The 27,686-nt window shown below is 39.3% G+C and overlaps 1 protein-coding gene across 3 annotated transcripts in view; it reads right to left on the bottom strand.

The window, feature by feature from the left end:
* LOC136881970 (gastrula zinc finger protein XlCGF57.1) overlaps positions 1 to 22,954 on the bottom strand; it is a 67,075-nt gene extending 44,121 nt beyond the window's left edge. For all 3 annotated transcript variants that reach the window (XM_068229425.1, XM_068229423.1, XM_068229424.1), the window contains exon 1: positions 22,821 to 22,954. The gene's annotated coding sequence lies outside the window, so the exon portion shown is untranslated. The remainder of the gene's footprint in view (positions 1 to 22,820) is intronic.
* Positions 22,955 to 27,686: the final 4,732 nt, after the last annotated feature.

Raw genomic sequence — 27,686 nt, forward strand, 5'->3', positions numbered from 1 at the left:
AAAAAAGAATATGTTAATAAAACAAAAAACTTTTTCACAAATAGCTTCTTTTCCATAATCAAAAAAGACCCCACCAAAAAATTTCAAAGACTACTTTAAAAAACTCTTAAAAACACTTCATTTTTATTAACTGAACAGGAAAAAACCAAACTCATATTTATGAACCTAGGTCTCTCCACTGCTAAAGCTCTGCCCAAAATACACAAGGCTGGCGTTCCCATTCGCCCAATTATCAACTATAGACAAAGTCCCTTATACAAAATATCACAATTCATCTAAAGTTTCTTAAGCAAAACTATCAATTTTTATCTAAAAAGTCTATTAAAAAACACATCAGAGCTAGTAGATAAACTAAACAAGTTCATTATGCAACCTGACTACTCTATTCACTCTTTCGATATTGTAAATATGTATCCTTATTAGAGATACAAGATTTCATCACTTTATTAAATATAATTGTAAACAAAAAGTTTTTCACTTTCGACAATGTCATATACCAGCAGGACGATTTGGCAATGGGATCACCAGCCTTAGGCATCTTGGCAGAAATATACCTAGATTTCATCAAATACACCAAAACTGACAATGAATTTGAAAACATTAACTTCTGGGCCAGATATGCTGACGATGTTTTCATAATTATGGATGAAAATTGAATTAACATTTCCACTACCCTCCAAAAACTCAATAGTATTGATCCTCATATCAAATTCACACTAGAAACCGAATCAAATCAAAAAATAAACTTTCTAGATTTAACTATCACTAGAAACTCAGATTCTTTCAGTTATAAAATATTCATTAAACCTACTCAAACAGCTTCCACCATTCGCCAAGATTCAATGCACCCCCAGTCTCACAAACGAGCTACATACAATAATCTAGTTCATCGAGCTTTTAGCATACCCATGTCCAAGAAAGATCTAAAGAATGAACTAAACAAAATCTGCGGAATTTTAAAATTCAACAGTTTCAGCGATCATTTTATAGAAAGGATAATCAATAAACACAAACATCGCCCTAAAACTACCCTCAAAAAAGAAATTACTAAACCTCTAACATTTTCCACCTTCACGTACAACAATGATGTTTACAAGTTAACCAATATCTTTAGGAAACAAGGCATTAAAATAGCTTTCAGGACCAACAGCATGAACAATACTTCACACATCAACAAGAACAGCAGTTTTTTTTAATTGTAAGCTGTGGTGGGACAGTGAACTGGAACTGGATGTTGTGTGTTGCAAGAAGTTAGAGTTTGAAAATGTAAAAGTTTTTTTTTATTTAACATAACTGAAGGATTTTATTTTGTTCGTAATATTTTGAGAAATGAAGAAAAAAGAACTCTGGACTTTGTTGGAATATTTGTTTATGTAGCTGAAATATATGTGTAATAATTTTCTTTCAGGCAATAGTAAAATGTACCGGTAAATTAAGAAAACTTCAAGATCGGATTGTTAACATTGCAAGAGTGATAAAGTGATTCGTATATCATGATGTAATTTGGTAACATTTAATTTGGAACAGCCTATACCGCACGCGCGGTTAGGGATGTTGAAATACTGATGTAATTTATCTAGCGTCTGTAGACAGGAAATGACCATATATGGTTATGCGAATGTATTGGCAAACGAGAATCTAGTGGAAATTGTTTCTTATTGGTTGATTGTAATCGGGCCATATCCGGTCTTCTTGCCGGCTTTGGAAAAATGATGCGTATGCTCGGCGTCATTTTCCATCCGACCGCCCTAGCGAGCGTTCGCGCTCGAGGGCTACCCTCGGGAACTCCTGCCTTTCCGAGGTAAGCGTTATTTCAGTGCTATTTTCATGTTATTATCTATGTTTTCTGATTTAATTTAATTTAGTTCCTTTGCGTTTCGGCATTTTCTTGGTTAATGTGATTTTCAAAGTTTTAATATTCAACGTGTCTTGAGTTTGCCCTAGATTCTCGCTTTCGTAATTTAAAGTCTTTCTCCTGTCTTTTAATCAACTATCCTTTCATTTGTGTTTTGGTTTTGTAATCATTCCGTTAGTCAAGTGTGTAAAGTATCTGCAGCTCTGTTATGTAATTTAATCTCTTGTAATTTTGGTCGTTTCTTTCATTTTAAATTTGTCACTAGTGAAATCAAATGTAACCGCAATTTCAAGCGTGTACATAAATAAAAATAATAATAGAAATAGTAAATAACATAATAATAATAATAATAATAATAATAAGGTAATACCAGTAGTAAATAATATAATACTTAATAATATGACTAAGGAAATAGTTGTAAATAACGCAGTGGCAATGTATTGACATCTTTAAAATACGCAAAATTAAAGCAAATATAGAAAACACTTACAGGCCTAAAGTGACAACTAAGACAGGATGTGGAACGTGCGGGAAGCCCTTATCGAGGTACATGGAACGTATGACGTTCTGGGGGAGAAAAGACTTACATGAAACACCCTCTAGCTCAATTATATTAAAAATAACAAATAACCAAAATTACAAGAGATTAAATTACATAACAGAGCTGCAGATACTTTACACACTTGACTAACGGAATGATTACAAAACCAAAACACAAATGAAAGGATAGTTGATTAAAAGACAGGAGAAAGACTTTAAATTACGAAAGCGAGAATCTAGGGCAAACTCAAGACACGTTGAATATTAAAACTTTGAAAATCACATTAACCAAGAAAATGCCGAAACGCAAAGGAACTAAATTAAATTAAATCAGAAAACATAGATAATAACATGAAAATAGCACTGAAATAACGCTTACCTCGGAAAGGCAGGAGTTCCCGAGGGTAGCCCTCGAGCGCGAACGCTCGCTAGGGCGGTCGGATGGAAAATGACGCCGAGCATACGCATCATTTTTCCAAAGCCGGCAAAAAGACCGGATATGGCCCGATTACAATCAACCAATAAGAAACAATTTCCACTAGATTCTCGTTTGCCAATACATTCGCATAACCATATATGGTCATTTCCTGTCTACAGACGCTAGATAAATTACATCAGTATTTCAACATCCCTAACCGCGCGTGCGGTATAGGCTGTTCCAAATTAAATGTTACCAAATTAAATCATGATATACGAATCACTTTATCACTCTTGCTATGTTAACAATCCGATCTTGAAGTTTTCTTAATTTACATTTTTCTATTGCCTGAAAGAAAATTATTACACATATATTTCAGCTACATAAACAAATATTCCAACAAAGTCCAGAGTTCTTTTTTCTTCATTTCTCAAAATATTACGAACAAAATAAAATCCTTCAGTTATGTTAAATAAAAAAAAACTTTTACATTTTCAAACTCTAACTTCTTGCAACACACAACATCCAGTTCCAGTTCACTGTCCCACCACAGCTTACAAAAATCAGGAGTTTATAGGATCAAATGCAATACCTGTAAAAATTACAATATGTTTTCAGCTATTGGCCAACACATGCAAGAGTACAACCATAATTTCACCAATACTGAACAAGACATGGACATTCTTGAATTAGCAAATAAGGGCCCTTTACTCAACATAATGGAAAATGACTACATACCCCTAGACCAATATTTTAATGCCAACTGCAATGTTAATGAAATCTCAGATAAAACCAACATTCTTTTTGATTTATTTATCACTTTTCTCAGAAGCAATAATTCAGCCAACCATAATTCAATCCTAAGTTTAATTAAAGGTACTTTTCCAAAACAATTACCCTCTCACCCACACCCTTCAGCTCCGCCTTAAATTCTCCCCTCCTCCCCCTTCCAACCCACCCACCCCATCCCCTCCCAAGCCACCACCACTCTAGCCAACCCGCAAGCGCCTGCCTTCCTCCCCTCCCATCTTTCTCCTTCCGCCACCAGTCACATACTCTCAGCTAAGCTGCACACACCACTGCATGAGGTGAGTGTCCATTCGCTTTGTTGTAATCTTTTCTTCTTTCCGCGTACTTTGCATTTTACTGGCTTTTCTCAATTTTAACAGGTTCAATTTGTTTCCACTATGAACTGAGAGTTCCGCCCATTAATATCACCATGCACAGTGTCTACTTTCATCTCAAGAAGAATTCTAAAACATCATATTCAGTCTGCACAATTGCAACAATCAACCATGCAGCCCTATCGACATAGCTTGGTTATTTAATACACCAAGTATCAAATTCTCTGCTTAAGCTGATACAGTGTATAATCAACCCTTCACAGATTCTTCTAGAGTGTATCATCTACATATTTGTTACTCAAACATTGTACATACTTGTATATTTGGTTATATGTATCATGTTATATTGTGTTCATCTTAGTACCATAGCACTCGGCCCACAACCGTAGGGTCTAATGCATTACCAGGACCCACTGAATTCCATCTGATACACCATGTGTCTAAAATCATACTGAAATTGACCTACAACACAGAGCATCTGTTTTGTACTTTTATCCCAGACTTTTTAACATGTTTAGTGTACTTGTATTATGTATCGCTCACCTATGCTTAAAGTAAATACAAAATTTTAATATTCCACATTCTCAATACTAAAAATCATTTGATGTTTTTACAAAAACATTACAATGATATTAATAGGTACTAGTTTCGGTCCACTGTGGACCATCATCAGCCTAGCCAAATTACAACAGTAAAAGACATAGTGATAAAAATAGTGTGGAGAAATGAGAGAGGATCTAGAAGGATGGGATGGTGGTGGAATGACAGACAAAAGTAAAAAACCGTATTAATGATAAAATGATAAAAGTAACAGAAGTGTTCACATTGACAAGTAAAATCTTGTGAAGTCACGTAAAAACTCTTGATGAGATAGTATTTGGTTGGCAGTTACTCCTGTGTTGCACAATTAAAATATATAACTATGTATATGCTTCTAGAAAGTTCTAGATGTGAGTTCCACTTTAGCGTAGAGGGAAGAATTGTCCGATGAGACCAGCATAAGATTAAAAGTTGACAAAGTTGGACATGTTCTATGGTGGAATGAAAAGCTTGCTGTGTTAAACAGAAGCAGTCTCAGTTCAATCGGGACCCCAATGAACCTGGGGAAAGAAGGTAGTATTAACGCGAATAATCGAATAGAGAACAAGCGAGGCACCGGAAAATATATAAACTATGACTCACCTTGCGCTGCGTGGAACAAACTTGCTGTATTGAATGCAACTTACGGAGTGAGCGTAGCGCGGAGTAGATCAGCAGGAGAGGGGGTAGGTGCATACGGAGGGGAGGAATGACGTAAGTGGTGGAGGGTGGGAGGGATGGGAAAGGTTCAAGGCGGGGTGGTCGGGAGAGGAAGTGATGGTGTTTGTATTGCGACTCTTTTTCCATCTTCACTTACGTCAATGGAATTCACAAGATCACCAATGTTTTAAAGAAAAAAGGTATGAAAATAGCCTTTAAAACCAACAACAACAACAACACACAAATCTTACATAACACATCACATATTAATAAAATAAATAGGTACACAAAATCAGGCATCTACAGGATTAAATGTAATATATTCTCTAATACTTCTTATGTGGGGCAAACCGGCCGGAGCTTCAACATTAGATATTTGGAACATTTCAATGCAGTCAGATACAACAAATTCTCAGCTATCGGTCAACATATGGTCGACTATAACCACAAATTCACGAATACTGAAACAGACATGGACATTCTCAAAATAGCTAAGAAAGGACCTCTACTCAATATAATAGAGAACTTTTACATTCATTTAGATCAATACTTTAATGCCAACTATAACCTTAACGAAATAACTGAGAAACCCAATATTTTATTTGACCTTTTCATTACTTACTACAGAAAAAACAAATCGGTCGTCCAAAATTCTTTCTTTAAGTCAATTAAGGGTCCCCCAACAATACAAACACCATCACTTCCTCTCCCGTCCACCCCGCCTTGAACCTTTCCCATCCCTCCCACCCTCCACCACTTACATCATTCCTCCCCTCCGTATTCACCTACCCCCTCTCCTGCTGATCTACTCCACGCTACGCTCACTCCGTAAGTTGCATTCAATACAGCAAGTTTGTTCCACGCAGCACAAGGTGAGTCATAGTTTATATATTTTCCGGCGCCTCGTTTGTTCTCTATTCGATTACTCGCGTTAATACTACCTTCTTTCCCCAGGTTCATTGGGGTCCCGATTGAACTGAGACTACTTCTGTTTAACACAGCAAGCTTTTCATTCCACCATAGAACATGTCCAACTTTGTCAACTTTTAATCTTATGCTGGTCTCATCGGACAATTCTTCCCTCTACGCTAAAGTGGAACTCACATCTAGAACTTTCTAGAAGCATATACTTAGTTATATATTTTAATTGTGCAACACAGGAGTAACTGCCAACCAAAGACTATCTCATCAAGAGTTTTTACGTGACTTCACAAGATTTTACTTGTCAATGTGAACACTTCTATTACTTTTATCATTATTCGCAAATAAAGTTTTTAACTTTTGTCTGTCATTCCACCACCATCCCATCCTTCTAGATCCTCTCTCATTTCTCCACACTATTTTTATCACTATGTCTTTTACTGTTGTAATTTGGCTAGGCTGATGATGGTCCACAGTGGACCGAAACTAGTACCTATTAATATCATTGTAATGTTTTTTGTAAAAACATCAAATGATTTTTAGTATTGAGAAGGTGGAATATTAAAATTTTGTATTTACTTTAAGCATAGTCTCAACTCAATACGGAACCTAACAATGAAGTTTATTACTTCGCTCACCTATGTCACTCGGAATATTTCACTTTCATTGCAACATTTTGAGTGCCATAGCACCTTGCCTATTTCAACCACACATCATATTGTAAATTATTTTATATATTCATAAAGTTCTTACTGTTATGTTCTTACTGTTTAAAAACATGTTTTAGGATTTTGTCAAATATTGTGTGTGTTTAATATGATTGATGATGACCCCAAGTAGGGTTGAAACCACTCCCATGTAATGTAAATAACATTGTAAATACAATTAAGTATTGAATAGGTGGAAAACTCTCCTGGTTATAATTTATACAGTAAATCTACCGACATGAGGCAACAGTGTTGGAAGTGCACTACTACGTTCTCCTGTTGCAGTGCATGGGAGAGCGCGGGAAGGGACTGGCAGTCAAGACATGGACAGGTGGGGACAAGTTTAGCAAGACGAACGTCATTACATTATTGGTTCCAACATATGTTCTAAACACCTAAATTAATTTACCCTTTCACTCCGGCATAACGAGTACAGTGGCGTGACCCTCTGGATGCGAGCAGTAAGTGGCTCACCGAGCCCGCTGTACTGGATACTTGTTTCGCTCCTCACAACATGAGAAGAGAACTTTTCTTCTTCTTTTTTTTTTTTTTTAGCTTTATGTCGCACCGACACATATAGGTCTTATGGCAACGATGGGACAGGAAAGGCCTAGGAATGGGAAGGAAGCGGCCGTGGCCTTAATTAAGGTACAGCCCCAGTATTTGCCTGGTGTGAAAATGGGAAACCACGGAAAACCATCTTCAGGGCTGCCGACATTGGGATTCGAACCCACTATCTCCCAATTACTGGATACTGGCCGCACTGAAGTGACTGCAGTTATCGAGCTTGGTGAGAAGAGAACAGGAAGAGGTTAAATGTATTTTATTTTTAATGCAGAACACCACCTGCAGCCACCTTCTGAGATAAGTATCTATTAGTCCCCTCATACAAAAGAGTTATGATACTCGTGCTAAAAAGCAGCTGGAAGAAACTTAACATTGTCCACTAAACTTTCCAGTCCGGAATTAGCTGCGTTGAAATTATGTTCCTTCGGATTCAGGTTCTTCTTTTCCCAATTTAGTTTTCTGCTCAGTGGTTCAGGCACCTGATTTTCAACTTTACAAACTTCATCTTCAGTCAAACCGTTGAAGTAGGCTCACCTTTTAGACGACGAAGCAGTAACTGAAGTAGAAAATGTACCTGAAGCAGAAGGTATGGGGGCCGTCGAAAACACCTTCCTTAATTTTAGCATCCAAAAGTCCTGTAAACTTCGGACAGAGGTACCGAAAGCAGCGACTGCCTCTATCCAAACTCTTCACGTACTGCTTCTTAAGTCCCAATTTAATATGTAAAGGGGGCAATAACACACTTTGAGGATGAATGAATGGATGATTTGCAATGTTTTTTCCTCCATGGGAAATCATGGAAAACCATCTTCAGGGCTGCCGACAGTGGGGCTCAAATGCACTATCTTCCAAATACTGGATACTGGCTGCACTTAAGTGACTGCAGATATCGAGCTGGGTACACTCATTATAAAGACGTGGAGTTTTATCCTCAACATTCAGTACAAAGGTATCATCATCACCATCCTCCGCACTTGAAGATGACGAAGACACACACTCTGTGGTAACTGTATTGGTTGTTTAGGGACAGGAACATCGGGTCCATGTGGTACGGGGGTTATAGCAGTTGGAAGGCAGGGGTACACAATGTGCGTTTTGTTTTTCGTATTGAACCCGGAGACTTTACATAAAAATAAAAATAAATAACATTCGTCAAAATGATTTCTTTGTTCCTGCCAAGCCATTGGGATTCCGAATGGCATTGATGCAACAACCCATTTTACCATTGCCGCAAGTTTGCTACACACATTTTACACACAATATGGGGTGCGAAATTCTTGTCCTGATCACCTCACTTCATGTTAAAATATGCTAAGTACAGGCTTTTTATAAGTGGCGTAATATTTCGCTTCTGGCCTTTAATTGTATACTGGCCGCATGTATAACAGAAAGAGTTGGGTTTGTACACACATCACTGCCACTTGCCATTTTAACACAAACTAACTCACTTATTCACTCAATCAACTTCAAGTGCACATAGTAACTTGTAGGCAAAGGCGTGACACACGTTCTCAGATTCTCCTCTCAGACTACAGAGAAATGCGATCTTGGCATTTTGACCTTGTCTGATATGACGCATGCACGAACTCCAACTGTTCTAATTGTTCTTCTGGTGTTCCTGTACGATTACCTACTCCCCTCCAAAACAGAGCACATGCAATATTTTCTCTCTGACATGTCCATACCTGCATTCCATACAATCCAACCAAGCCTCATTTACAACAACAAAGCTCCATTTGCATAAACATAAGACAGACTTGTTACAAATCTTTACGTGATATGAAACAACTGTTTTTTCTTCTTTTTACAAAGGACACTAAATGTAATGTATATCACATACAATTATTTTTTCCGCAAAATCTTCGTAGGCCAGTGTTATATGAATTAGACGAAGAGTTTAGAGAATTGTCAAGTAAAGATGGTGTAGTGAATTCCAGCATTGCAAGTTGTCAATTTTTCGTGGTAAGGCACAAAGTATACAAAGTATCCACAAAGAGAGTCCGTCAACACATACACACGGAGCCCTCACTTAGTTGGTTTTCTGGGGTTGTAGGTTATACAGGATATTTCTTCCCTTGAAACTAACAACAGATTCGTCAACTGACAAGTTTGGCCCAGGAATGAAATATTTCCTATATTTACTGTCAACATATTTTAGAAAATTACTAACTTTCTGAGTTCTTGTTCTAAAGCTGATAGCTTGATTCTGAGTGTTTCCTAAATGGAGCATCCAAAATATTTGTAAAAAATCATTTCCTAGTGAAAATTCCACTGAAGAAAGGCACACAATAAAAAATTATTTAGACGAGTGATCTTTCATAATTGGCAAATGAGACATTAGACTTTTGTGTAAAGCTGTAAATAACTCACTAGGCTCATATTTATAATAATTGTACCGGACGGTACACCTCTACTCTGTTTATTTAAAAGTTGCGCCAGTTGAAACTCCTCTTCTGGAGGAAGTCTGAACTTTATCTACACTATTAATCTACTAATTTCTCAGAAGATGTCACTACCTGGAAATTTTTGAGTTTGTGAACTGTGTCATTTTTGATGTGTTTTTGTTTCGCTTGAAGTAAGAAGTGTGAACTTTCTCTTCTAGAGGACACTACTGAAGATCAACAATAGTGCGACCTAGTGCGGAGTCAAAGAACTATTTTGTTGGAGAAATTTTTATTTCAAGAGTTTGCTCTTTGTTAAATTTCTTTCTGTCATTGTTTAAGTTGGCTGTATACCCCTCTTTTTCCCCTTAGTTTGGATCTAGCCAATCCCGAATTTCTTTAATTAATTTTCCACCAATAATGTGTTTCTTTTTCCTCTATGTAGGGGTTTCTTTTCCCTAGCCAATAAAAATTTTGTGGGAGGGTGTTTTCTTTCCCCTAACGCCTAGAATCTTCCGCGAGAGGATATAAACTGCTGATTTTAGGGTCTCGGGGCCACTTCTGTTCCATCTTTCAGTGTATTTAGTACATAGCAGGAGGCGGGAAGCGCCTCTTTCTTCTTCAGCCGTTCAACACCAGGTAATGGCCTATTAATAACTTCTTTTCTTGCTAGGTCGGCAGTTTAACACTCGCGGCGGGTTCGAAGCATTTCCATCATGTAACCTTTTCCTAAAATGTAATTACTCTTTTCATCTTTTTCTTGTAAAGCTACATATTGGGATAGAGAGTGCTAACCCTCTCGAACTCCCACTCACATTTGTTTTGAGGTGAACTTACTTTCTCAAACTATTCTTCGTTTATGTAATGTAAAGTGTTCTTCTCTAAGTCACCTCTGTAGTATGGGATTAGCCCTTGCGTTAGCGGCCCAGAGCCAGATTAGGTTTTAAAAACAAAGTGTATTAGGAGTGCAAATTCGCCTCCTCTCAAATTGTTATTTTAGAGGTCATGTAATCAACCTTCTTTTCATGTAATAGACCTCCGTAGGTTGGGTATTTTACCCCTGTGAATACGTCCTTAGAGGACAGCTGGAAGGTAGAGTTTGGTGTGGCCTTTGAGAGGCTTAAATTTTGAGAGCGGATCGCTCTTTTGAAAATGGAGTGTCATATGCCTCGTGGAGGCTTTTCTGTGTAATTCGGAGCCAGGGGCTCCTAGGGATAAATGGGGTTTTCTGCCCCTCTGTTAAAACTTGTGTTTGTGGTAAAACTGAGCTGATCGCTGAAGTCAGGGCGTGAAGCCCAAAACCTGTAAATATTGTAACTCCCCTTGTTTTGCTACATTGTTCCTGCCATGTCTGTTATTGCTTTGTTTTTGAAAAGAAATATAACCTTGTTAAATTTTAAATTAATTTTACATGCACTATAATTTCGTAGCTTGAAACCCATTCACGCCCGCACCTTCTTTTACGCATAACTACCGCTAAAACACGGTAACAATAATAATAATAATAATAATAATAATAATAATAAAATTATAGTTATGAATGAAAGTTCTGAGTTTAATCTGACTAGGGAAAAATGTGCAAAACAAATTTGGACCAGACTGTTGGAACATGTGACAGAAAATTGGACTGCAAAGGGTTAAGGAATTACAACATTTACTGCATGTGAAATTTTTGTAAGATGAAGACTACTGAGTAAAGGAAAAACCTTATTGGCCATCGGATAAGACATTCCAACTGGCGCATAATACTGGAAGGATGTATTGCAGGCAGAATACCCGAAGAAAGACATACAGAACATTCCTTGATAGCATCAGACAACTTTGTAATCAAATCCAACTACTGGCTGAGTGAAGTTTACGTCCATGTTGTTCTGCAGCCTTCAGGTTGAGGAAATTATGATGATCATGATGAAGTTTATGGAGTCCTGGAATACGACCGAGACATGTAAGTACCATGTTTATCTCTATAACGTAGATTATATCTATACATCATAAGTGCCAAGACCTGAAAGAGTCCAGTATTGACCAATTTTGAATTACAGTGTGCTGCCCCGTCTCTCCCTTGGTGCTCCACTTCCTTGCCATAGCGCAGCTGTTCATCAGTTTTCATGAAATAAGTCACAAGGATAGAAACTAAAAACTGCAGCAGAATGACACTGCAAATCGCTGACTCAAAACAAAGTATGATAAGTGCAGAGACGTAGGTCATTGACATAAACAGCAGCCGCTCAATGAGCATATTCACCAAACTTTATATGAAAGTGCATTGGAGGATATTACTCTCTGTCTCAGGAACCTTGATGGTAAACAAGACAGATATCAAACATCTTTTTTTGAACTAGGTTTTTGGTGAATTATTAAAGTAATAATCCTGTGTTCTCAACTACCGTGTTGCAAACAGATAGATGATAATGCTATATATATATTTTTTTTTTGCTATTGGCTTTACGCCGCACTAACACAGATATGTCTTTTGATGACAATGGGACAGGAAAGAGCTAGGACTGGGAAGGAATAGGCCGTGGCCTTATTTAAGGTACAGCCCCAGCATATGCCTCGTGTGAAAACGGGAAACCATGGAAAACCATCTTCAGGGCTGCCGACAGTGGGGTTCGAACCTACTATCTCCTGAATACTGGATACCGGCCACACTTAAGCGACTGCAGCTACCGAGCTTGGTTTGATGATAATGATGACGATGCTCATCATTTAAAGGGGCCTAACATCTAAGTCATCGGCCCCTAAAGGTAGGAAATGTAATGACAATTTAAAAGTTCAAAATCATCCACTGAGCAGAATAAAAATGTGACGAAGGATGAATGGATATATATGAATTTAAAACAATCAGTGGATCCGACCCAGAAACTATCATAAACAATAGTATTACTGACCAACAGATTTTTTCTAAAGCACAGTCCTGATTCGAGGATACCCTGTTGTCTAAAGGGGTCTAAAATCCAGGTCAATGGCCCCTCATAATGGTACTTATCACTAGTAAAGTAGAACCATGGTATTTGTCATGTTGCGATACTAATCAAAAGTAGCATGGACTCATGGTGTTCCACACATTATGGTACTACTCACAAGTATTGTACGTCGCACAGGTGTCTCAGACCTATGGTGTTTCTCACATAATGGCACCACTCATAGGCAACACAAACCCATGGTGTTCCTTACATACTAATCATGGGCACTGGTATTCCTGTGGTTTCCTCTTATAGTAGGTACTAATCACAGGCAACGCAGACCCACGGTGTCGCTCATATAGTGGTACTAATCACAGGCAACGCCCAGACCTGTGGTGTTTCTCACAATGGTACTAATCACGGGGCAGTGAACCACACTCTGCTGTTACTAATCACAAAACTATTGTGTACTACTTTCAAGTAAAGGCGACCCATGATGTTCCCCGTGTGATGGTACTGATCACAAGTAGTTTCATGGTTCTAATACAACCATCTCTTGGTTACCCCTTTTAGTTGTCTCTTATGACACGCAGGGGATATTGTGGGTGTATTCTTCGTCTGCGTTCCCCACCCACAGGGGGTGCAAATGCCATTTAGAATGTATGTCAATTTCAATGTTCTGTTTACTGTAACACATCACAGAGTAATCAGGATGGCAGAATTCTTCAATGCAGTCATGTAAGCAACAAGTGAGTCACCAGAGCTCCTTAACATGGCAACATTACAAAGAGGAAAGAACACTTGGGAAGTAATCTAACACAGCACTGTGTGATCAGTTGCGTCGCCAGACACCGACTAAAACATGTATCGTGTCCACTTCAAAATGTACCCATTAAACACGCGCAAGCCACTATCCCTGGAATAACGTGACATCACTAAGGTAGTGGAGGAAGTACTGAAGAGCGATCTAGGTGCCGCTCAACACATAAAACTAGATGGCGATGAAAAAAATTTGCAATATTTAGATTTTCTAACAGCAGGACAAATCAGCACCCAACAACTTGAGTGAAGGTGGCCAGCGCTTCACCGCCTGAGCTACTGAGCCCGGCATATATATTAAACACAATTCTGACAGCGAGCAATCCAATGAGAGTAAAGAGTCAGACATAAACCCGCATCAGAGCGTGTAGACAAAGATTTTTATGCATAACACAAAATATTAATCTGAGAAATTTTCAGTGAATTTTTCAAAAATGTACAGAATTTTATTAAAAATTAGCATTTATATCAATTCTTCAAATGGCGATTTACCAGGTGAGTTGGCCATGCAGTTAGGGGTGCGCACCTGTGAGCTCGTATCTGGGAGATAGTAGGTTCGAACTCCACTGTCAGCAGCCCTGAAGATGGTTTTCCATGGTTTCCCATTTCCACACCAGGCAAATGCTGGGGCTGTACCTAAATTAAGGTCACAGCCACTTCTTTCCCATTCCTAGGCCTTTCCTCTCCCATCATCACCCTATGATTTATCTGTATCGGTGCGACGTTAAGCAAATAGCAAATTCAAGTGGCAAATTGCAACTGAATATATGTTTCCTCCATGGATTTATGTACCGTTATTGTACATGGCTGCATTCGCAGATTTGATTCAGGATGCACAGTAACATGAAGCAATACAAAGCTGAACAAATTTTGGAGAGAATGAAGATGATTTCAAAATATATATTACAGTACGGTTCTTTGTACAAAAGTTACAAAACTGTCCCTGAATATCAGTTGTATACTGTAGCTCATTTTACCACTAACATGGTGCTGTGACTGTTTTTTCTTCCCATGAACCCACCCTGAAGTGACCCTGAAATGATATGTATGAAGTGCCTCATGGGACTTCCAGCAAGAACATCACATTTTTGTACAAAACTCTATTCTTATCCATCAAACAATAACTACGCATATGGTAATTGGAAATTGTATTTTTTTTACAAAATCTGTTATGTACAATTTTTTGATGGACCTTATCTTAAACCAGATATTTATGAATAACCATTCTATTCATCATATAAACTCTTACTCCATGCGATCAGCTTTAAGTCATTATCGTCTGATAGCACAATCCTAAATGGGTAGATTCTAAATACAGAGTTGGCAAAAACATGTCCAGCCACTTTTCAGTTTCAAGAACAGACAGACACTGAAGGGAAAAAAAGCTTTCAGACGATCAATAATAATAATAACAATAATAATAATAATAATAATAGAAGTTTTGTAAGGAACTGCAGAAAAGGCAGGACTGCATATATCATTTGAGAAAACGAAGTAGATGAACACAGATCCCAAAGAACCAACCTGGACAAGTAAGGTGACATAAAGAGAGTCCACATATTAAAATATCTGGGGGACATTGTGACTCCTAACAATGAGATGCCAGCTATCAAAGAAAGAGCAAAGAACATGGAGACTGCATTCAGACTATGCCAGGAAACTTTCCTCTCCTATCAAGCCAAACTCAGACACTATAATACCTGTATGCAGCAGAGACAGAAAGGGGATTACAGAAATAAAAAAGAAACAGCGTAAATTTCTGAGGAAAATTCTGAGACCCAAGAAAGCAGCAGGAAAAGACTTTACCTTCCGTTTGAGATCAAATCATGAGCTGTATGAAAATTACGAGAACATTTCAACCTCGATTAGAAAAAGGCAACTGGCACTCTATGGACACCTGAGAAAAAGGGGACCGGAACACCCAGCAAATACGATCCTCATCTTCCAGAAAAGAAGAAAGACCCAAGTACCATGGCTGAAAAATGTTAATCAGGATCTTAAAAAATGTGGCATCTCAAACAGAACAGTGTTCAGAAGGAAAAGTGCGGAGATGACGGATCTGCTCATAGAGAAATCCAGAACAAGAAGGGTGTTCACGAATGAGGAACAAGCAAAAGCGAACCAGAGAATGAAGTATTGACGTAAAAAGAAAGAACTGCAACAGTCAAGGAAGTTGTGTAATTGTAACACATATGAGGTTGAAACGATCATCTAAATAACAATAATAATGCCATATAGGCAAGCTGCATGTCTATGAGGATGGGGCCCTATCTAATGCTGAGAACATCATAAATACCCAGCCCTTGAGCCACAGAAATTAACTAATGAGTGTTAAAATCCCCGACTCAACCAGGAATCAAACCCAGGACTCCATTGAACCAATGGCCAGCATTCTAATCATTTAGCCTTGGAGCCAGATGGATGATCAGTATTAGGTCAACATATGAAATGAATAAATATCAGGAAATTTTTCTGAGATAATAAATGCAATCCTTATAATTAAACACTAAAACTAGAGTGAGTGCAATAATTCTTTTAGAATAGGCTCCTGTTAATAAAATCCACGCCTAGGGTTGCCAGACATCCCGGATTTTACAGAACAGTACCATATTCATGTTAAATGTCCCGCATCCCAGACAGTTCCTATCCGGGACTGGAACTGTCGTGTATTTTGAACCTCAAGAGAAATACGCATGTGTTTCCTCCTCTGATAAGTACCAAGAGCTTTTCTTCTTTCTTTCAAAGACAGCATATTTCTTCACTCCTTGGTTTTTTCCTGGTGTGAGTTTGTACATGTTTAAAATTGTTTTTTATTTTGTCTGCAGTCTTAGGTTGCCCATCCTGGTGAATAACACGTGTAATAGTGGACAACTACCTGAGGTAGTCCAAGTCCACCACATGTTCATGTGAAATTGTCAGCTGTGACAAAAAATTATGTTCTGTTGACTTGATTAGGTCTGAGCTGTTCATTTCTGTAAATTTTTCTTTAACGTCACGCAGAGATTTTTATGAAATTGCTAAGAATTCGAAAGAACTGGTATGAGTAATTAAATACACTAAGTTTTTTAAATTTGTTTTACATCGCACCGACAGAGGCAGGTCTTATGGTGACGATGGGATAGAAAAGGGCTAGGACTGGAATCGACCATGGGCCCAGCATCTGGCTGGTGTAAAATGGGAAATTGCAGGAAATGATGTTTAGATCTGCTGACAGAGGTGTTCGAACCCACTGTCTCCCGAATACAAGCCCGTAGCTACATGGCCCAAACCACATGGTCAACTTGCTCGGTGCTGAAAGTTTCAGTCTCTGCATAAATGTTAAGGCATGCTTTAATAAACTGCACTATGATGTCACCATAATAATAAATGTACCATTTTGAAGCAAAGTTTATAACTTGTAGCATATGAGCCCATTGTTTTCCTAGATCACACACCTGCCCCGTATTTTTATTTCAGGTATCTGACAACCCTGACTATGCCTGCATATATGAAGCTTCTGGTGCCAAGGAAAAGGTTGGTCATTCGTATAGATATTGAAGAGCATAGGGGCAAGAACACTACCTGTATAATTTGCGCAACAGTATACGATGATTAACTGTATCATATGCAACAGATAAGTCGTTAAAAGCCACCCCTGTGATTTCATGATTTTCATATCCATCTTCGATATACTGTGTCAGATGGAGGACCTGTGAAGTACAACTTTCCCCTTTACAGAATCCTGCTTGCTCTGGAATAAGAAGTGGTTCAATGATCACAGTGAGTCTTTCCAGGATCATCCGTTCGAGGATCTTGTACAGATGACACAACAATGAGATAGGTCTGTAATTTTTCAGATCATTTGGGTCTTTTCCTGGTTTGAGAACTGCGATTACTCTGCCTTTTCTCCACACACGTGGTTACTTGCAGGTGTTTATACAGTTGTTGTACAGTTCTAATAGCCACTGTTTAGCAACAGGTCCAAATTGCTTAATTTGCGCAACACATACAGTATTTCATCTAGGCTGGCAGCCTTACCATTCTTACACTGATTTATGGCTATCTTCAGCTCAGATAAATTAAAAGGTTTAGTGAGTGTATCTGTCTCCTGCTCATAATCCCTCTCAATTCCTTTATTCTGAAGCCGACATGTATTTTGATGGTTGTCCATTTCGTAGAAGTTGATGTGCTATTTGGTTTGCTGTGACATGGGAATGTGTTGAAGTTTTATTAGGATCACTACTGAGTCGTCTAAGTAATCGCCAAGCTTGAACTACCCATGTCAATCTCTTCCATCAAACTTAACCATTGTGCCTGTTTTACTTCAGAAATAGAAGAAATTACTTGTTGTCCCATTGTGATGGTGTCATTCCTGAAAGGGTTTTCTTCGAATAGTTTATGATACTCTTTTAGGAGGGCAGATGTTTCTTGAGTTAGACCTTGTATGTGGTTTGTTCTACATCCACTAGGGATTGTAGCTCTTGAACACTCCCTGATGATATTCTTAAACTATTCATATGCTTCTGGAATTGGATTGAGTGGTTTGATCTTCTCGTCCAGTAAGTTGGTGAATCTTTCCCAGTTAGCTTTCTTAAAATTATATCTCCTTTTAAAGTAGACCTCTTGAGATCTAATGGCAGCTACTAGTTGACACATTATTGGGTGATGCTGTGTATTTGGAATAGGAGCACATACAGATTTAACACACTGATGTGCTATCTTCTCGCTCACAAATATTAAGTCTGGATTATAGCCCCGCTTCCATCTACCACTGTCAAAAGAAGAAGGGAGCTTGCTATGATGGATAAGAGACAGATGGTGTTCCTTAGCCCATTCTAAAACATTCTCACCAATCTCGTTGTCTTGTTCATAGCCCCAAATACTGCTATGGCTGTTGAAGTCACCAATGAAGAAAGATACTTTCCAATCATCGAGATTGTTAGGTGGCATGAATGAGAATGTTACATTAGGAGGTTTATACATGGAAACTATAACCGAATTGCTCAATTCCACTGCGATCAATTCTATATCATTTTCTTCTGTAATTGATGTGGAGAGTATCTGGAAATCTGGCTTGACGAAGACTGCACTACCATATCGTCTGTGTGGTCTCTCTCCTGCCAATTTCATACCTGGTATTGTAGGACGTGGTTGGTGTACATCCCTGTGAGTTTCCTGTACACATATTACATCACAGTTTGTTGTTTGGCAAAGTTCTTGTAAGAGCTGTTTTTACAATCTGACATACCTTCTATGTTTATAGTTATGATGGTCATTTTTGGTTCTGAAAAGAACCTTTCCCAACTTATGAATGTCATTATATAATAGTTGATGTTACTTCTGGATTGGAAAGGTCAGCCGGTGTTAACACCTCACCATTGCCCAGGGAACGCTCGAATATAAATCATACACTCTTCGGGGAGGCTCTTTCTTTGTCCCCCCTAAGTCAACTTAAAGACATCATATTATGACAAGATGATCATAACCATAATTTTGTTACTTTATGTATTTTAATGTTATAATATTCCTGCAACATTGTCTTTGTCTGTTATACATATGTTTTAATTATCACATAATCTGTATAACTTTTATTTGGCTGAAGTTGGCCACTAAGTGGCTGAAACTAGTCCCAAAACTGATGTAATATTATTTACTTGATATATTGTTTTGAAAAGGAGGACCCTCTTGTCAATTTATTTCTTATAATTGCATTTCAATATGAAACAATGCCCTTGCTGGCAACATGCAGTGTTTACAGAGCACTATGTCACCTGGTACAGGCTAGAATAAATTTGTTACTTTCATTGACCTGCCTCAGTCTCTCCCTTGGCTCCGACAATATGAAAGTGACTGAGGTATGAGCGATTCTAGTAATACCATCCCTTATGCAGCCAGTCCCTGTTATGAATGGTGTGAAAATACCGCTCATAGGGTCAGTTGGTGCATGCATTTCAGTGGGCTTGGCAGACTGATATGTAATAGCAACTTCTGGCTCAGTGCAGAAAGCAACGGGAAACTACCGTACTCCTCATTTCCCTAGTATGCTTCTTCAGTGACTCCTAGGCTATCTATGGCAGCTGTTGGTGCAGCTGTAGAGGATCAAACCAGGCTTCGGGCTGAATACCTAACATACAATATGAAATAATGTGGTACCAGTCGCAAGCAATGCCGACCCATGGTGTTCCACACGCAATGATACTAATCACAAGCAATCTCATGGTTCTAACGTCATCATTCCTTGGTCGCTCCTTTTAGTCGTCTCTTATGACAGGCAGGGGATACCGTGGGTGTAGTCTACATCTGCATCCCCTGCCCACAGGGGTTAGAGAAAGAAGGAAAAAAGAAGGGATCCAATACTTAAAAAAATGCAGTACCAGACAAAGAAAAACGGGGGCCACAAAGGGCATGAAAATGAAAGACTCCCAAGGCCTCGAATGCTTTAATACCATCGGGGTCAGAAAACAACAAGAGTTGAGCAACGGAGGTCAGACAGGATAGATGGATGAGAGGAGCGTGGCACAAGTAAGTGGAAGCAATGCCAAGACTCATCTAAGGGTCCCACTGTCGCCAACCCACGCTCCCCAGTTGAGAGCCCCTAGGGCCCATTTTACTTGCCTCTTATGACAGGCAGGGGATACCATGCGTCCCATACCCACAGGGGGTATGCGTTAAAGATATCCACAAACTCTGCAGTTTGTGTTAAGAATTGTACAGCACAAACAGTTTCCACAGAAATGTCCATATGGCCACTTACCTATCTTTAAAGTGTCACATTAACATTAGAAACCCTGCGCTATACCCAGCATTCTGGCAGGTAAGACTGAAGGGAGGAGCACTGCACAGTATTGCCACATTCCTTCCTCCTTCCCCTCACTACCAGCTTATTTGTTCGCTCAGACTGGTACCATCTTATTATAAGCTATAAATTTCATTTTTGTTCCATACTGAATTGCAATTATAAGAAATAAATTGACAAGAGGGTTTGACAAATCTAAGCAACATAAACCGGCCATGGCAACCGCACTGGATCCACCCATGTTTCCAATGGCAACGTTCTTCCCACCCAGGCAGGCAGTAAACGGACCTTGCTCTATGTCAGAATGCTTCTTTCAGTATTAAGACCACAGGTATCAACGGAACAGTCCCGAGGCTGGGTTCAAAAATGGAGGTATGGACAAAAGATAATACTGTACTATTAAACTTGAAATAAGAAAAATGAAACTCCTATATTTTCTGAGATACATTACTGAGTAACAAATAATCAAAGTCAAACAAGAAGAGCTGCACAGTTTTAACTTTAGTCACTACTGGAAGTATTATCGCCCAGAAGTTTTCGTCTAATCTTTGACAGTCAATTTCATTGTAACAACTAAAACTAGTACAACTTTGTGTTTGACTAGGCGGTTATTTTACAAATTTGCAAAACCTAGTCGACACAAGCAGAGAAATAGGTGCTCTGAAATATTCGTCATAGAGTTGAAATTTTGCATGGAACATACGAATAAACTGTAGGTTCGTTCCAACAACAATCCGTGATCGTCATAAGCATTTTAATTTGGGATAAAACTTTCCAACAAACACCGAACCGATCCCGGACGGGTTAGAAGTCAAACTTTACATGGGGCTTCTATGATAAGATGTGTCGGCAGAGTTGAATTCCCAACCTTGCTAAATCTCAATTCTTTCAGTTGACAACAGATGTACAACGTTACACTGTAAAGGAAAGAGCCCACCTAAACCTGTGTCGTCTAATATTGCTCTTGAATTTGGTTCTAAAAGGAATTTCTCCGGGTTGACAATAGTTCGCGTTGACAAACCGTCTACTTCAACACAAAATTTGTATATTCGTCGTCCTCTCTTCTTTTGTGTTCCCAGTCTTTACTTAAACCGTTTCAAAGAACTTGGACATATATCGATAAGTTATTCAAATTCCTAATTGATCTTCCTGTATAAGTTAATATTTGCCCCAATTCCAATTTTATCTTCATATTTCCTACGTTTAAACACACCACTCAAGCTGATCCGTCCACGCCATCTCTCCACTGAGATCTCGAACAGCACGTCTCCTTACTCCCAAGACTTCCCAGCCTTTGTCCGGAATCACCCAGAACAAATCGAGCTAATTTCTTTTGAATCTTCACCAGTAGTCCTGGTGTGGAATCATATTCTAACTGGGGTCTTACTAGAGATCCCTAAATACCCTCACCCATGTGAAGATACTTGTAACCTTTATTTACGATCTAGTTACAAAACCCAAGTGACATATTCAATTATTTCTTCAATATGGACTGTTACGTGATCTCTACATCGCTATACATACATATACCGTAAGGCTTGAGGTTGATAGGAAACTAATAGGTACCGTACCTGAGATGTAATAACCAGTTTATGTTCGGCTCGCCAGGTGCAGGTCTTTTTATTTGACATCCGTGGGCGACCTGCGCGTCGAGATGAGGATGAAATTATGATGAATATGACACATACACCCAGCCCCCGTGCCAACGAAATTAACCAACGATGGTTACAATTCCAGACCCTACCGGGAATCGAACCCGGGACCCTTGTGACCAAAGGCCAGCACGCTAACCATTTAGCCATGGAGCCGGACACACGTGGCGGCGATTATTGCTTTAAGAGGGAGTACAACTAGGCAACCATCCTGTATTAACACTAATCAGAGAGAAATGAAGATATCGGCCAAATAAAGACAAGGGGCATGAAGGGCGAGAAAATGAAAGACTCCCTAACCCTCGAACCCTCTTATAGCCTCGGGGTCGGAGAAGAACAAGAGTTGACCATCGGTGGTCGGACATGAGATTAAAATTAACCTGGCACAAGTAAGTGGAATCAATACCAGGACTCAGCTAAGGGCCCCGTGGTTGCCAACCCATGCTCCAAAATTGAGAGCTTCTGTGGCCCCTTTCAGTCGCCTCTTACGAAAAGCAGGGGATGCCGTGGTTGTTGTTCTACTACCCCAATTCCACAGGGACTTTTACGACAAGCAGGGGATACCGTGGGCCTTATTCTATCCTCGCCTATAGGGGGATATAAATATTTTAGAGGTGGTGGTAGTGATTATTGTTTTAAGAGTAATTACAGCATGGCAACCATCCTCTTTTAACACTAATTAGGAGCAAAAATGGAAGGGATCCGACACTTCGAAAAATTAAGGTATCGGCCAAACGAAGACAAGGGCCACGAAGGGCGAGAAAATGAGAGGGTATAGTGCGCATTGGTATCACCCAAATATCACTATAAAATTTGTCACAAATGGAACATAATAATTGCTTTTACACATATCAAGTGAAAAATCTTTGGCAAATTAAGAAATATTTGATTTTTGGAGAATATTATGTATACGTACATTACCACTTTACAAGTACATTTGGTGTTGCGCTCACAGTTTAGAGATGGGACAGATTAAACGCAACCGCTATTTTGAAACTGTTTTGGTATTGAAACCGTTTCGAAATGTAGCTGTTTCAAAAAAACACCCTGTTACAACCACTGCTTCTGAAACTGTTCTGTTGCTACCTCGCTAATCGAACTACTGTATTCGTCGCTCGCTCTGCGCAAGACCAACTACAATCAAATACTGTATTTGCTACAATATCTCAGACCTTAAACGACCTATCGAAACTGTCCATAATGGCGGCAGCTGGAGTGTTAGCATGCGTTTATCTTGATTTGTGAAAGTCGTGTTGTTACCAAATATTTACGGAAATTTGAATATTATTAATCGTACATTATATTTATTTATGGTCTTAAGAAGGTTATAGATCCTCTTTCAGTGCCGTAAGAAGCTGTTTGTTCTCAAAGAGCTTATTTATTCCAACAATATCGGTGGTGATTAGGTTAACGTTCATTCTCGTGTTGTTCTCTGAAAGTATTTTCTTCATTTTTAGTTACCTATGCAATATGTTTATAGTTTAATGTGCTGTGTGCCTGGATGTAAGTAAGAGTTTCAGTGTTCCCGTTTCCAAAAGACCTAATATTAAGGCAAAATTGGGTTAAGAGCATTCGTAAGGAAAACTTCGAACCGAATCATAGGCCTAATAATGCTGTGTACATTAATCATTTTATCATTTTTGAAATCAAATGTATTGTTAGGGAAAACCTTATATACCCCTAGAAGGTGGTGATCTAATTCGAGTGCCACAGTCACGAGCGAGACATCGGGAAGTGCGGACGTGTGAATGAGCTGAGGTGCGCAATGTGGGAATAACGATACAGCAATACAGGCTAAGAATTGGAAGATGGCATGGTGCAAGGCAGTGTTGGAAGGATGGTGGAGTTGAGAGAGGAAGAGAAATTAGTGGTTATAAAGGACTGTTGGAGATTATGTTGTGTGCGACGGTTATTGCTACGCTGCTGGTGGTAGGAGGTATAGAAAAAAATCCGGGTCCAAACCAGGGACCGTTCGGCTGGGAGGAGCTTGAAGAGATCAAGAGAGTGGTGAAGGAAGCAAGCAAAGGAGAAGAAATTAAGGAAATGATGCAGGAACACCAGGCAACCCAAATGAAGGAGATGAAGGACTTAAAAAGTTTTATAAAAGAAGAAATTGGAGGTGTAAATGACAAGTTAGCAGAGATAGAAGATGAGGTAGGGAGCTTGAAAAGGAAGGTGGTGGTACTGGAAGAGGAATTAACAGCAATGAAGAGAGAAGTGAGGTTAGCGAGGAACGAATCAGCAAGAAAAAATGTGTTTGTGTATGGTGTACCGGATGAAGGAACAGAATCAAAAGTGGAATTAGTATTGAAAGTGGTGGACATAGTTTCGAACAAAATGAAGATAAACTTTTCTGTAGTTGATATAGATGATATATATAGAGTGGGAAGGAACAAGGGACATAGGCCGGTGAAGTTAAGATTAATATCAACCCTGATGGCTGATATACTTCTGAGGAATGCTGGAAATTTGAAAGTATCGAACATTTATTTGAAGGCTGAGATAGAGAAAGAAGACAGGATGCGGTCGGGTGTCTATAAGCGGCATATGTGGCGTGCTAGAGCGCAGGGATTGCGAGTCAAGATAGTGGGGAGGTGTCTGGTTACTTCAGGCAGAAATTGGTCGCGATCGTCGACACAGGAGGAACTGCTGAGGATGGAAAAATGTGAGGAGGAATTGAGTTGCAGAAATCGAGAGCAGGGCGACATCAGCACGGAGAAGGAAGAGAGAAGAGGGGACTGCGGTGTCAGCGGGCAGGTAGCGAAGACAGCAGAGTCCTTGGTGAGTCAGAACAGCCCAGGAAGGAGTGAATCAACAAGTAGGACACTAGACCGAAGTGAAGTGGATACAGGTAGTGAAGAGGTGACGGGAAGGGAAAGGAGTCAGGGTAGTGACTCAACCTCCCCGAATAGGAATAATGCAGAAATAAACCTGGAGAGAAAGCAGGCGTTAAATAAGGCGAGATCCTTAAGTTTAAAAGATCTATGGGGTGGGAAAAAAGGCTCTGGCACGGAAAAGGGGAAGGATGGGGGTGAGAAGAAAGAGAGGGATGGGGTGGAGCCAAAAGGAAGAATCACGAGAAGTAAGGGGGGAAGTGGTGAATTGCAGAAGTATAGGGAGGGAGGGGGGGGAAATAAATAACTAGATATGGTGATAGGGATGCTGAATATTGAGGGGTTGATGGGGAAGTTACGGAATAAGGAAATTGTGGATTTAGTGAAAGATTTTGAGATTATTGCTCTAGTAGAGATGTGGTTAGGGAAGGGGGTTGAAATTACATGGGACGGTTATAGAGTAGTTAACGTGTTAAGGAAAAAAATAGGGGAGAGGGGCCGAAACCCAGGGGGCATAGTAGTTTTAATAAGAAATGAGATAGCTGAATGGGTGGAGACGTTACAGACTAGGGTAGAAGGGGTAGTGTGGTTGAGAGTAAAAATTGGGAAGGGGGCAGCAGAAGCAATTTGTCTGGCACTGCTTTATAACCATCTGAGCGATTCAGTGTATGCAAATAAACATTTTTTTGATGAACTGATTGAATAAATAAACACAATTAAAGGAATGTATGTAGAAGATGGGATGATTTTATTGGGGGATTGGAATGCGAGAGTGAGCAATAGAGTACCGGTATACGGGAAAGAAGTAAAAGTAGACGGGGTACTGCAAAGGAAGAGTTAGGATAATGTTGTAAATAGTTATGGAGAAAGGTTATTAGAGTTATGCGCTCTAGAACATTTATTTATTTTAAATGGGTGGATGAAGGGGGATAGTGTGGGAGATTTGACGTATATTACAACAAATGGAGGGAGTGTGGTGGACATAGGAATAAGCTCAGAGATAGCGTTAAGGAGAATAATAAGTTTTGAGGTGTTAGAATATGGGTTGACAGAACATATACCTATCAAAATAAAATTGAGAACGTTGGTCGCTGATAAGAAGGGAAAGATGGAGGAAAGTAAGGAGAGGTATAGGAATGGAGGATGGAAGTATGTATGGGATGATAATACTAAAGAGAATTTAAGACGGCATTTGAAAGAGGAGGGAGATATATTAAGGGTAGGAATTGAAAGGGCGGTAGAAGGGAATGATATGGATAACGTGCTAAAATTAATTGAACTCCCTGTATGGAGGGTGGGGAAGAAAGTGAGGAGAAGGGTAGAGGGAAAAAAGAATAAAATGAATGGATGGTTTGATGAAGACTGTAGGAGAAAACGTGAGGTTGTAATGAGAGCCCTTGCGGAGTTTAGGAAGGAGGGTGTGCAAGAAAAAAGGAAGGAATATTGTAAATTGAGAAGGGAATATAAGGAGGTATTGAATGAGAAGAAAAGAGGATGGAAGGAGGCGGAAGCTGAAAAAATAAATATATATTGTAGAGAGAAGAAATTTGAGAGGATTTGGGAGTCAATAAACAAGATCAGAAGAACGAAACCGGAGGGGAAGGGGGATAAAATAGGAGAAAACGAGTGGGTTAGGCATTTTAAAAGGCTTTTAGAAGGGGAGAGGAAATTGGGTAGAGGAATAGACAAGTCACAAATTGGAAGGGAACTGGAAGTAGGCATTACAATATTGGATGGGGAGATAACAAGGCAGGAGGTAATTACAGTATTAAAAAATGCTAGACCCAAGGCTGCAGGAGGTGTGAATGGTATTTCCAATAGTGTATGGAAAGAGGTAGTGGCAAATGAACCGATGTTGAGAGGGATTGTGAAATTCTTTAATAGGTTGCTGGAAACGGGGAAATTTCCTAGAGAATGGAGGAAGGGGGTATTATGCCCTATTTATAAAAATAAAGGAGCTAGTAGTGATCCAAACAACTATAGAAGAATTACACTCCTAGACTCGCTGTCAAAGGTGTACACAGGGGTTTTGGCGAATAGGATAACAAATTGGGCGGAACAGTACGGTAGGATATCTGAGTTCCAAAATGGATTTAGGAAAGGATGTAATACAATTGATAATGTTTGGATTTTGGACACTTTGATAGCAGGGCGTAAATTATTTATAGCAGCGATTGACTTAGAAAAAGCCTTTGATACGGTCAGTAGGGAGGCGCTATTTTTGAGATTAGGGGAGGTTGGAATGTCGAAAAAAATGAGGGTGGCAATTGAAACTATTTATGAGGAAGTGTTTGTGATGATTAAATTGCAGGATGGAAGGTTGAGTAAGTGTTTTGAATCGAAAAGCGGGGTGAGACAGGGATGTAAGCTATCCCCGATATTATTTATATTATTTATAAATAATATTTTAGAGGGTCATGGTGGAGACGCATGGCAATGCCCTTGGGTAGGGAAAATGGAGGTTCCGGGGTTGCTATTCGCGAATGACCTATTGATTTTGGCTTTGACGGCAAATGGTTTGCAAAAAGGGTTGACAAGGTAGTTGAATATACTAGGAAATGGTCTCTCAGAGTAAATGTAAGAAAGACTCAGATAATGGTGTGTAGGAAAAGGGGTGGGAGAAAGAATAAGGAAGTCTGGAGGCTGCAGCAGGAAGAAATTAAACCAGGGGGAAAAATTGAGTACCTAGGTGCAATAATTAGTAGGAATGCTTCTTGGAAAAATCAGTGTAAGAAGGCAAAACTTAAAGGAAGAGGAGCGCTTGCGGTAGTAGGAGTATTAGAAAAGAAATTTCCAGACGTTAAATACAAAATTCAGAAAACGGTGTTTAAATCACTGGTAATGGGCAAAATGCTATTTGGGGTTGAAGTATGGGGAATGGAGGAAGACAGGAGTGAACTAAACCAGGTGGTGGCGAAATTTAGCAAGATCATGATGGACCTACCGAA

The sequence above is a fragment of the Anabrus simplex genome, chromosome 10, assembly GCF_040414725.1.
Source record: "Anabrus simplex isolate iqAnaSimp1 chromosome 10, ASM4041472v1, whole genome shotgun sequence".
Taxonomy (NCBI): Eukaryota; Metazoa; Arthropoda; class Insecta; order Orthoptera; family Tettigoniidae; genus Anabrus; species Anabrus simplex.